The sequence below is a fragment of the Vulpes vulpes genome, chromosome 9 (genome assembly GCF_048418805.1).
Source record: "Vulpes vulpes isolate BD-2025 chromosome 9, VulVul3, whole genome shotgun sequence".
NCBI lineage: Eukaryota > Metazoa > Chordata > Mammalia > Carnivora > Canidae > Vulpes > Vulpes vulpes.
Window position 1 is genome coordinate 7,705,906 of NC_132788.1, and position 12,529 is coordinate 7,718,434.

Below are 12,529 nucleotides of genomic sequence, written 5' to 3' on the forward strand. Positions count from 1 at the left end.
GGGGAGATGACTTATCTACAGGGGCAAAGTTGGTAGCCCCGGCCAGAGGCCCAACAAAGAAAGAAAGGGCAAGGGAGAGCCAAGGCTGCATTCTTTACCACCTTCTCCATTTGGGAGGGGACAAAAAGAGAATCTGGAGAATGAAAACAGAAACCAAGAGAGCTCAAGGGACAGGAGAAAAATCAGAAGTGTCCTTTAAGAAAGTAGTACTCAGGGGCACCTGGGTGGCTCAGTGGTTGAGCATCTGCCTTCAGCCCAGGGTGTGATTCTGGGGGCCTGGGATCGAGTCTTACATCGGACTTCCTGCAGGGAGCCTGCTTCTCCCTCTGCCTGTGTCTCTGCCTCTCTGTGTGTCTCTCATGAATAAATAAATAGAATTTTAACAACAACAAAAATACTCAAAAGCCACAACAGACACATACAGAGCACTTACAAGGAGACAAGACACTTCCCACAGGCTGCCATCTCACTCAGGCAGCCACCCTATGACGTAGTATCTTCATTCTGAGGCACAGAGTAAGTAACCTGTCTGAGGTCACAGGCTGGAGAAGGGCACAGCCAGAAACTGAGTCTGGGGTCTCAACCACTAGTGAGAGTCAAATGCCACTTGCATGTCAAGGAAGATAAAGAAAATGTCATTTAGCATTTGCTTATCCGTGATCTTAGGAAGACTTTGTAGGGGGAAGAGCATGGGGTGGGATGGGGTGGGAGCAGAGTCAGACTGCAAAGATTTCAGGCCCTGTGCTGTGAGTGGATTCGAGACATGTTGTCACACTGGTCCCTTCTACCCTCAGGGCAGCCAGAGCCCGCCTTCCATCAGTCTGGCACACATAACCCCTGTGCCACACAAACAGTGGCATCTCCTCTGTGCATCATGATGTGAAGAAGTCTGGGTTAAAGACAAGTGCATGGTTGGTGGAGGCAATGAGTGTGGACGACCGCTTCCAGGGGGCTGGCAGGCCAGAGGATTATGCTGGGTTTGTGGGGTGAGGGGAAGAAGCCAGTACAAAAGGAACGGGTCACAGGCTAAGTGGAGGCACCCATCCGTGAGAGAGGCAGCTGTGGCAGGAAGACATGGGGAGGCGAGAGCACTCACATAGGCTAGCCCCACTCTCTGGGGTGGGAGGCAAAGGATGAGGGGGCGAGGTGGGGCTCAAAGGCATGAGCAAGTGGAAAAGCTCTGAGATAAATACTGTGGGGGATGGATTCATGGGCAAGGAAACGCCAACATACTGAGAGGCAGCAGGGGCTCGGGAGGAGGGAGAGAGGTCTAATGAGCAGTGGAACCTCTCAACCTGGGCTTGCAAACATCCCCTCTGCCTTCCTTTCCACAGGCCAAGCCATTCTGTTCACAACCTCAGAAGTGTGCTTCCTGAAAAAAAGCCATCTGAAGGATCCCTGGGTGTTTCCAGGGGGAAAGGAGAGAGCCCAGCCCAGAGGAGCTGTCCACGCCACAGAGCCTCTATGGAACATGGCTAGCTACCACCCTGGAGGGCGCGAGAGACCCCTCTGCTCCCCTAACTTTCCCCTGAAGGAAGAACCAATACTCTTAAAATGGCAGCCAAGAAGTACAGGAAGAGAATGGTAGAAACTACTCTCATTTTCCTTTGAATCAGTGCAAAGAGCCTCATTATAGAGTCTTGGATCTGTAATATCAGACCTTAATTTTTCTTTAAAAACAAACAAACAAACAAACAAACAAACAAAACAAACAACTCTTAAACTACACTTCCTGGATTATTCCAAAAACTACACCTACCCAAAAATATAAGTGATTCAAACACTGTGCTCATGACTCTTCTGCTGCAGCAAGTAGGTCCTGAATTTGGCTCTTAGCAGGTCCGTGTGTGTGCTGAATGCAAGAGAAATTATAAAGCCAATTCGAGGTATCGTCCAACAGTCCCGGTGGGGAAGGAGTGCGTGCAGGTCTCCAGAAGAGCCCCTTTCAAGGTCAGCCCATGCTTGTCCTTCTATTACGTCCACATTTCCTGAAAACTCCCCACTAATGGAGTTGCTCCAAGCTACTCTAGAATGACAGGGCCACGACCTATTCATTCCTGTGGTCACAAAGATTTCCCCTGGAGATTTAGCTTGTTTCCTTTTCTCCGTTTCACTCCAAACCCAGTCAACCCTCCTCCTTCTATGTGTCCACATTTTGTTTGCCAGGCTGTCTTTAGCGTGCTTGGGGGGAAACTTTCCATTCGATTCCACACCTCTCTTGCACACTCCTTCCACAGATTCCCTCAGGTATCTGAGTCACACAATATCTGGCCTCCTGGGGTCTGTGTCCCTTTTTCCAGAGGATACAGGAAACCACAGCACATTTACATGGGTGACTACCCCACACAGGTCAGTCAGACCTCCACCACCCTGACAGGGCATCTATTTTCATATAACTAGTGGGTTCGAGAACTGCTCTAAAAATCTAATGAAAGCCCCGGGTCCTCTCCTTTGAAATAATTATGCATAAAATTTTGCAGTAAGTTCCACAAGGTTCCAAGACACTCTGCCAACCCTAAGCCTGTATGTCCTTGCTCTAAACAGAGCTTTGTTTCTCCCTCAAAACCCTCTCATTATAGTGCTGAGTGCTGACTAGAGGCCACTTTTCATCTTCGGAGTTCTTAAAATTTATTACCTATAACTTGGCAAAATCAGAAGTCTACCATTCCTTACCAAAGCCTGAGAACAACACACATTGGCTGCACTATCTCAGTCAGTTTGAGCCAGTTTTTCCCTAATGGGCACCTCTCTGCTCTTTTAGCTGTTTCCTTATCAATGATGGGCAGCCTTCTTACCAGCACACATGAACACCACCAAATCTGAGACTATGGTGCTGACGAGAAGTTTCCTAGAGTGCCCTCACCTTCCTGGAGCACCCTCTCCCCTTCATGCTGCATCCTAGGAAACCTGCACCAGCCTTCTTTCTGAATATACACAAAGGGCTGTAGTGGAAGCTCTGAAGAGCCATTGAGAACTTTCTGGCTCAGTGACAGTGGCCTCAGGCAACAGGATCTATCCTGCTTTAACACCATCCACGGATTGTGGGAAAATCATACCTGATATGATACAGAGACCTAAAAAATTCTTAGGCTGGGGGTGCCTGGGTGGCTTAGTCAGTTAAGCATCCAACTCTTGGCTTCAGCTCAGGTCATGATTTCAGGATGGAGACTGAGTCCTGGGTCGGGCTCCACGCTCAGTGCCAAGTTTGTTTGAGATTCTCTCCCTCTCCCATCCCCCAGCCCATCCCCCTGTGAGCATACACAGACGCACACTCTCTCTCTCAATAAACAAACCAACCAACAAACAAAACCTTAAAAAAAAGTTCTAGGTCAGGAAAACATGAGGGAGGCAACAGAGAAGCAAGAATGCCCAACCCTGCTTTACAGACAAGGGCAGCAGGAAAGCAAAGATCCAAGTGGGGGGTGGGGGTGAGGTTCCCAGGGGCAGCATGCCTTGCAGCATGGGAGAAAGGTTTCTTTGGATGGAACACCTCATTAATTTCCAATTTGGAAACTGTCTTCACATCAACGCCCTGTCCAAAACCAGGGCCAGTGGCAGAAGACAAAAGGACAAAGAGTTTTTCATGGAAAAAGTAAAAAAGCCACGAGGAGCTTCACCAACAAAACCCTTCAGAAAGAAGATCATGTCCTTCTTTCCTCTGCTTTAATCACGGGATTTGGGTTACTCCCTTTCTGCAGGCGGCAGGTTTCCTGCATACACTCTAGGGCACTACTGTTTACAAGTCAGATTAAATGCCATGCCAACAGCCACTGAAGGCTCACGGCTAAAAGGTTAGAAAGAAGCAAACGATGTATATACCTCGAGACCTACTTTCTGGTACCAGGTAGGCCGGGAAACCGCACAGCATTTGAGAGCCCCTGGCCCCGTCTGGTTGCAGAGCATTCTCACACCTACTACCTTTTAGAATCTCTTAAACACACCGTTCAGCCCATTTTACAGTTGAGAAAATAGACTGGCAGTTTGTGAAAACTCACACAAGCTCCTCAGTGGCAGCCAAGACTGGATCTGCGTCTAAATATGTAAGATTCAAAATTTAGTGTTATGTGATTTTTGTTTTTTAAAGATTTTACTTATTTGAGAGAGAGAGAGAGAGCATGTGTGAGCACAAGCAGGTGGGTGGGGGGTGCAGAGGGAGAGAGAGAAGCAGTCTCCTGGCTGAGCAGGGAGCCCAATGTGGGGCTGGATCCCAGGACCCTGAGATCGTGACCTGATCTGAAGGCAGACACTGAACCGACTGAGCCACCCAAGTGCTCCAGTGTTATATTTGTTTTACCTCAGCTGAATATATTTTAGCTGAGATGGACAGTGAGGTAAAGGAAACAAGGTATACCTCAAATACATATCAATTTTCTATATTTTACAGATAGAAAATTGTGAGGAAACATATCCTTTGAAAACTGTCCGTTTCCATTCAAGTGTATTTTAAGATTTATTTTGAAAAAAAAAGTCAGGGCAGCCCAGGTGGCTCAGCAGTTTAGCGCCGCCTTCAGCTCAGGGCGTGATCCTGGAGACCTGGGATCGAGTCCCACGTCAGGCTCCCTGTATGGAGCCTGCTTCTCCCTCTGCCTGTGTCTCTGCCTCTCTCTCTGTGTCCTCTCTGTGTATTCTCATGAATAAATAAAATCTTAAAAAAAAAAAGTCTTTAGAAAAAAAGAAAAAACAAAGAAAAAAAAGGTTAGTGCCTCCCTTATAAGAAAGAAATCTCTGATTCAAAAAACTGCTAATGGAGTTAATTTGTAATTTGAAGGAAATTGATGCAAAATTACTCCTGCAGCAGTTCTGGGCTTCTGCACGTAAAATATTTGGTTCAAAAAACTTATCAGGAAGAAGCATTTTTCCTGACTGGAACAAAAGCAGGCTTTTTAGGGTGGCCAGCAGTGGGGGTGGGGCAGATTTCTTGCAACTCCTTACACCTCTGAACCCGAGGCAGTCATGGGGTGGGCGCTGGGGGCAGCACAGCACGAGGTGAGAGACGTCAAAGGTGCCAAGGACATTTCAGAAAAGGAACTGGGCAGAAAGAGGGACTTCAAGACAGCTGGAGGGGCAGACAGTGACCCATCTGTGATAGACGGTGCTAGTGACTGCAGTGGGCACAGGCACCAGGGTGGGTGGCAGCTGGCTGAGGAGCAAGCAGGGGCGGGGGGGCTCCTCTGCTAGGCCCACTGTCTGGGTGAGGCCCGGGTCACTTCTTAAAGAATGAGGAAGGCCATGGTAGGACTCAAGAGTAAATTACAGCTGGAAGCACAGTCAGCAGGACACCTCATTTAGACCTAGCTAGGCCTTCTCCTACGGTGTGGAGAGGCTCTGAAGTCTCTCTGGGCCCACCAGAGACCTTTGCCAACAGTGCTGAGGAAGAAGGATGGACAGCAGAGGGCTATGAGTCTGCCAGCCTGTTTCAGTTTATAAAGCAGTTTGTTCATGTGCTAGACTTTCCTGGAAGATTTATAGAAAACAAGCCCAAGTAAACTATGCCCTCTCCTACTGTCTCAAGCCACCTGCCACCAGCCTCGTCTGTTGATCCCAGACTATAACTGGGCCCCTTCCTACCCTGATAGGGAGGCAGTTGTCTAGACTTCTAAGCCTAAGAGGAGGGAAACAAGGGAACTTCCTCAAGGGTTTGCCTCGCAAACCTAGGAAATGGCAGGAACGTGAGAAGAGCTTGCAGGCCCGGATGTGGTGAGCAGACAAGAATTCCATTCCTATGACAGAGGATGAGGGCACCATGCCTGAGCAGTCCTTGAAAAGTGTTCTCTTCACCTCAGACAGTTGCATGGGGCTGGGAGGCCCATGGGCTGTGTGGGAAGGAAGCTGGAGGTGGAAGGAGGGAGGCTTCGGAGGACTGGGTTCAGACCGACCCAGGAAACACAAAATGACGAACTTCTCAAGCCGCTGATGTTCGTTCATTCAACCCCAGCCTTTCAACAAGGCCAGCCTGGTCCGTCTGTCAAAAACAGAGGTCCTTTCAAAGATGCCAACCACAGTGACCATAACCCGGGGGCCCAAGTCTTTAGATTTAAATCAAGTATACCATTACTAACATCAAAATGCAGGAGATGAACTGATTAAGAATACTTTTTAGCTCTTTGCATGACTGCCTTATAAATGATAAATGTCTTTTGTCTTTTATTTCTTGAAAATATTTTGTTCTGAATTCTTATGTTCGTCCCAAGGATTCACAGCAAAGCCTGTGCTCAAAATGTAGCCTGCTGCTACCCTGAAGTGACCTTAGGTGAGCCTCTAATTGCTCAGGGCCTTCATTAGCAAACTGGGACATGAGACAACCACCCCTGCCCCCCGCCTGCCCCAAATAGCACAGTTTTTCCAGAGGCTCCTTTGGTCCTGGGTTGTTTCTACAGGCCTGACATAAAACAATTCTGCCCCTGCCTCTGCTAAGGATTAAAGGTGGATATTTGGGAAACTTTTCTATTATTCTCAGAATCAGCCTTGGAAGCCACTGTCTCTCACCGGGAGCTACTGACTCCCACCGCAGGGTCTAAGGATAAAACACAAAACCCAACAATGCGTTTCTTTATTGGTAACTGAGGCCCCAAGTGACAGGACATGTGCATAAGCCCTGGCTCTGCGGGCTGCAGATGCCACAATGGCCTGGACGACACATCATTTTCATGTTTCAAGTGTCACAGGATACCCGCAGAGGGCGGCTGGGGTGGCAGGGTGAGCGAGGGGGACGGTGAGGGTGACAGCCTGTGGAGGGGTGTGGGAGCAGGCGGCGTGGCGTGGCTTTGCCAACGACCTGAGCCAGGTGAAGCTCTCCTCGGCTCCCAGGACACAGCTCAGGAGTGCCAAGGAGGCTGCTGTAGATGAAGGCGTCTCACCCAGGGGACACCAGTCCAAGTGAGCAGGCCAAAAAAAGAGCTGTGGAAACAGGTATGCAGTTCACTTTATGAGATCATTTTTGAGCGTACCTGGCAGTGTGCTGTGTGGGGAGGAGATTAAAGAATGAAGAGTGGACCGGGTGACAGGCCCTGGGGGGGGGGGGGCACTTGGCGGGATGAGCACTGGGTGTTATGCTATATGTTGGCAAATTGAACTCCAATAAAAAAATAAAAATAAAGGTTAAAAAAAAAAGAATGAAGAGTGGGCTCTGTTTACAAGGATGTTAAAATCAAGGACAACAGATCTATGCACAGATGGCTTTAGAGTGTCGGAGACAGACGCTGCTGGGGTGGAGAGATGGGAGGATGGATTCTGAGGAAAGGTCGAGGGGGGTCCCCAGGTCTGAGCACTTTCCCAGACATCAGTAGGTGTCCCCACTCTTCACTCCCTCTGGGCCAAGAGTGCTGGGGGGTCCTCTCCTCCTACTGAGGGCTAATCCGACCTGAGGTTTAGGTCTTGAGCCTCCCAGTCCTTTGACCTGGCTCCAAAAATCTGTTCCTTCTTTCCTCATTTTCAACTTCTCCTTTTCTGTTCTCCTTCTCATATAGCCTTACAAACATATTTTAAGATCTCTTATCTGGTTACTAAACAAACAAAAACACCAGGAAAAAAATCTCAAAGTAATTCTCTCTTTTCTCTCACTACGGTGGTTAATATGCATTAATTGTAGAAAACTAAAAAACCTACAGGTGGGAAGTGGAGAAGAAAAAGAAAACCCCTATAAATGTACCATCAGGAGATAACTACTATTTTGGTGACTTAATTCCTGTATCTTCAATACCTTGTGTCATATCTGAACAGAGGACATATTCAATGAGTCGTTACCAAATGAATGGATGAAGGATTAATAATGGCTTCGTGGAAGAAGTGGCACTTTAGATGGACCTCAGAGGTAAGCAGGACTGGTATTGGTAGAGATGAGGGGAAGAATAAGCTACAAAGAGGGGCAAGCACATGCAAGGTCTCAGGAGTGAGGCAATTTTTTGAGGCCAAAGAAACTCTTCAGTTGCAAGAGTAGCAGCTGAGGAGCCTGGAGGATGAGCAGCAGACGGTCCCAGCATGGTGGAAGAGTTCGTGGACATCTTTGCACATCATGCTCTGGAGATTGGACTTCTGTGGGCAATGCACCACCATGTTGTGAGAGGAGGCTGAGCAACAGAGTGATGGGACCAGATTCACTTTCTGGAAGGTCATCTAACAGCACTGGGTAAATAGAATGGAGAGCCATGAACAGTCTCTATTGGCATCCCAGGGGAGGATGGAAAGGACCTGAGCAGGGGTGGTGACTGTGGGAACAGAAGAAAGATGACTGACTGGAGACATTTTGTGAAGGGAGAGCCATTAGCACTCAGAATGGATGTGGCACCCAGGTTGGAATGGGCACATGTTTCACTGCCTGAAGAGAAGGGAAAGGATGAGGGAGGCAGAGAGGACCGTGACTCTCTGAATGGGGGGCTTCACCAGATCAAGCAGCCGGTCCCTCCGGTTCTCATGGAGAATTGAAAGTCACCTGGGAAAGGGTGGATCTTGAGGGAAGAGGAGCACACGGCACAGTGGAAGGCTGGAGCCACCAATAAAGGTTAGAAACAGCTGTGTTAGTAATAAATAAAAGGATTCCTAAGTAGCAGCCTGAACTGGTGGACACCACTGTTCTCCACGCATCAGGCAGGGCCTGGACAGATTTCCCTAGAACTCCTGGGAATGGGCAGAGACCTGAGGCACGTTCTAAGTTTGGGAATGGGCAGTTTGGGAAGTCTGACCTCCACTGGAGTGGAGTCGTGGAAGCTGGGGTGGGGAGCTGCTACCTAGTGGAGATGGTAGTTTTATACTAAGAGCCAGCTTTTCGCATGTGAGCAAAGGGGCTCCAGGAAGTGAGAAGAGACTCTAGTCCCAAGACGAATATAGTCTCTGCATTTCTAGCAGAGAAGACAGGGAGAAAATAACAGGAAAAAAATCCCACTAACGACTTTTTAGATTTTATCCTGAATGAGAGACTGGAGAGTTTCTGAAAAGGAAAGACAAGCCCTAATGTCTGATGTAGAAAGATCGCTCTGACTGCTGTGTCAAGAGAAGAGGAAGTGGGATAGAAGCGAGAACAGTTTAGGAGGCCAGTGCGGTCCAGGTGGGGGATGGCAACGTGGCCTCCGGTGACAGTGCTTGCAGCACTAAGGAAGGGGGGCAGGTTCTGGAGGCAGTTAGAAGGCAAAGCTGAGGTGATTTATTGGTTGACTGGATGTGAGGGGTAAGAGAAAGACCAAAGTCAATAATGACCTTCTGGGTTTTGGCCTACATAAATGGCTGAAATGAGGCTGCCCTTGATTGAAGTTGAAATAAGCAACTTCTGGAACATGCTCCCTCCTCTGGCTCTCTGAGCCAGATGGCACATGGCAGGGATGTGGTGGCAGATGCAAGTTGTGGATCGCTACTGTCATTGTGACACTCTTCCTTTATTATTCTGACCTTTGACCCTGAGGTTTCATGGTTCTACACTCTAAGGACTCAGTAATCGAGTCCGATTACTGCTTATGACCTCTTTAAAGCATCACACTGGTGTGTTTACAAAGGTGACTTCGAATGAAGAGGTCTCTGATGAGCGGAGGACAAGGACACGGCATTGTTTTGCAGGGCCTTAGTGCCGGGTGAGCAGAAGTGCTGGAGGTGTTCGGAACATCAGGTCACTGGCTCACATGGTCAAAGTGGATTTCATGGTACCAGAACTGGATCTTACAAAGCACAAGATGTAACTGGGTTTGTTTTCTCTCATGACAATGTAAATATCTAAATCAGAGAACAATGCTCTTACCAGCAATATGTGAGAAATGTGCCCAAAACAGACCCTTCAGAGTTTACTGATCTAAAAATCTGGGCACTGGCTTAATGAAAGCATATACGACCAGGAGTTTCTAGTGGCTCCTTTAAAAAAAAATCTAGTGGGTGTTTTTAAAAAGTTGGAATGGCCTTTCTATAGTTGGTCATGCCTGCTCCAGAAAGTAAGACATTCTAGTAGACTAAGGAAAAATGCAAAACTTTCTCCGCGTCAACTCCAGGTGAGATTGGGGCCATGCTGCAGTAGTAGGAGTGGCTCGCTGCTGGTGGCTCTGCTCTGGCTCCTTCTAAGTCCAAGCCATTACCCTGGAGAAGCCACCACCTCATACAAACCTGGCCTCCCTGGCCTCAGGCTTTGGCCTCTCTCCTTCTCAATGGCCTCCTCTGGCTCCCTAACCCTCCTGCCTGCTCCCTGGCCACCCCCACCCCCCGTCCCGCCCATGCCCGCTTAATTCAGACTTTCCTTGCCAGGGTCCTGAACAAGCCCCACCACTTGGACATGAGTCTGGCATCTGACCTCTCGTTTCATGCATCTTGGCTGTGAGTAAGAGATACTCCTGTGAAACTACATCTCAGGACAACCAACCAACCAGGCCTACCCACCACGTGGTCCCTTGGTCTGTGCAGGGTGCAGCCAGTGGGTCTTCCTCCTTGGCGGTCCCTAGTCCAAATCCTTGTGCTTCCTATTTGGCTTGGTTTGATGGAGGCCCGGCATGCCCTCCTGGACCCTGTGCCTACTTCACACCTGCTCTCCAGGCCTCACATGCCAGAAGGCTTGCTCACTCAACACTGCCTCCAACAGAAACCTTAAAGACCAATGGAGTTTTCAGAGTTTGCCTCTTTCGAGTGCTCCTTTTATGACCCTCATATTTTAGTAGCTCATTAGATCAGGCAGCTTTTTATTTCTTGGGTTTGATGCTGGCAGGCATAATTCAGATTCAAAGTTCTTTTCTGTTGACTCAAGTCAGTTTTCTTCTATGGGCTTTTATTTTCTATTTAAACTTTTGCAAAAATAAGCATTTATAAAAATATAAAACTAATACATGTTTTCAAAAAACATTAGAAAATACAAAAAAGTAGAAAAAATTACTCATACTCTTACAACCCAAATACAACCACTATTGGCATTCTATTTTATTTCCTTCAGGTCTTTTTCCATTCATTTTTTTTCCCCATGCACGTTCCCACCCCCACCCAAAATGTGATTGCTAGCATACTGTCTTCACAATCCCTTCTTTGTATCTCACATAATATTTGCTTCTTGACTCTTATAAAGGAACTTATAATCAGATATTTAGGAATTGCAAAAACTAAATGTAATGTATGTAACTTGTTTTGCTTCCAATTGTGACAAATCAGTTGGGGACAACTGGGGAAATGTAATTACTGACTGGGTTGTTGATGACACCAAGACATTAGTATTAATTGTCAGGTGTGCTAACAGCATTGTTGTTGGGTAAGAAAATATCCGGGGCACCAGGGTTGCTCAGTGGTTGAGCACCCGCCTTTGGCTCAGGTCATGGTCCTGGGGTCCTGGGATAGAGTCCCACATAGGGCTCCCCACAGGGACCCTGTTTCTCCCCCTGCTTTTGTCTCTGCCTCTCTGTGTGTCTCTCATGAATAAATAAATAAATAAATAAATAAATAAATAAATAAATAAATAAAATCTTTTAAAAAAAGAAGAAAATGTCCAAATTTGTAAGTCACATATCAGAATATGAGTGAAATGACATGATGTCTCTGGTTTGTTTTAAAATAGTTTAGAAAGAGGAAAAGAAAAAAAAAAAGGTTGTCAGTAGTGAATCTGGGAGATAAGGATGATGAGTTTTTATTGTGCTATTTTAATTTAATGTATATCTGAAAATTTTCAAAATGATAATTGAAAAGTTAAAGTATCCATAGTTCAAGCAGACAAATAGTGTTAAAAGCTTGTTATGAAAAACAGCAGCCCTCTGTCTCTTTCTTCTCCAAGGGTAAACCTCTTCCAGCAGGTTGTTAGTGTTTACTTCCATCTTTCTATACTGCCTGCTTGATTACTACCTCTAGATTTTTCACCTTTAGGTGTTATTCAAAACCTTTCACTACAGAAGAAGAGAATTTATTTATCTTTCCACATGCACTCCCTTCCCCCAACCAAATCCACACAACCATTCCAGGCCCTCGCCCTCCCAATAGTTATATCATCACTATCAGAGTTAACTATTATGGTTATGTACATACTAAGGGTGACTTTTCTTTCGTATACAACTTGTTTATTTTCACTAGAATTAATAACTGTCTTGTTTTAATTTACTTGGCCTCCTGGGGGTCCCTGAGGGACCTATGGGGTCAGTGCTATTTTCATAACAATACTAAGGCATTCTTTGTCCTTTCCCCTGGCAGAACAAAAGCACTGGTGAGGGAAAGTGCCACTGCCTTGGCATGAATCAGGTAGAGTAAAACTGTATCAGGGGCTGGAATACTCTTTAACACCTCGCTCAAAGGCACAAAAGTTAGCTAGCTTAGGAATGTTCTTGATGATGCAGTGAAAGTTTTTAGTTTTATTATGTATGTCTCAATCCTTGAGTCCTTGTCTTCTTCCGTTATGCTGCTTGCTGAAGTATGATGGTCGTCTTGAGGAAAAGCATTCACATAACTTTGAGCTATAAGCTGAACTGATTGCTTTTTTTATAGGACACCATTTTTACTTGAAGGAACAAGTAACACTCAAACTATGGTTCTTTGGCACTTCGAGGAAAACAACGGACATCATTTATTGCCCGTGACAAAATGTGAGCTTTCACCA

General features: G+C 46.8%; 1 protein-coding gene across 5 annotated transcripts in view; it reads right to left on the minus strand.

Moving 5' to 3' along the window:
• Nucleotides 1-12,529, minus strand: part of DIS3L2 (DIS3 like 3'-5' exoribonuclease 2) — a 339,592-nt gene that overhangs the window by 74,452 nt on the left and 252,611 nt on the right. The gene's annotated exons all lie outside the window — the stretch shown is intronic.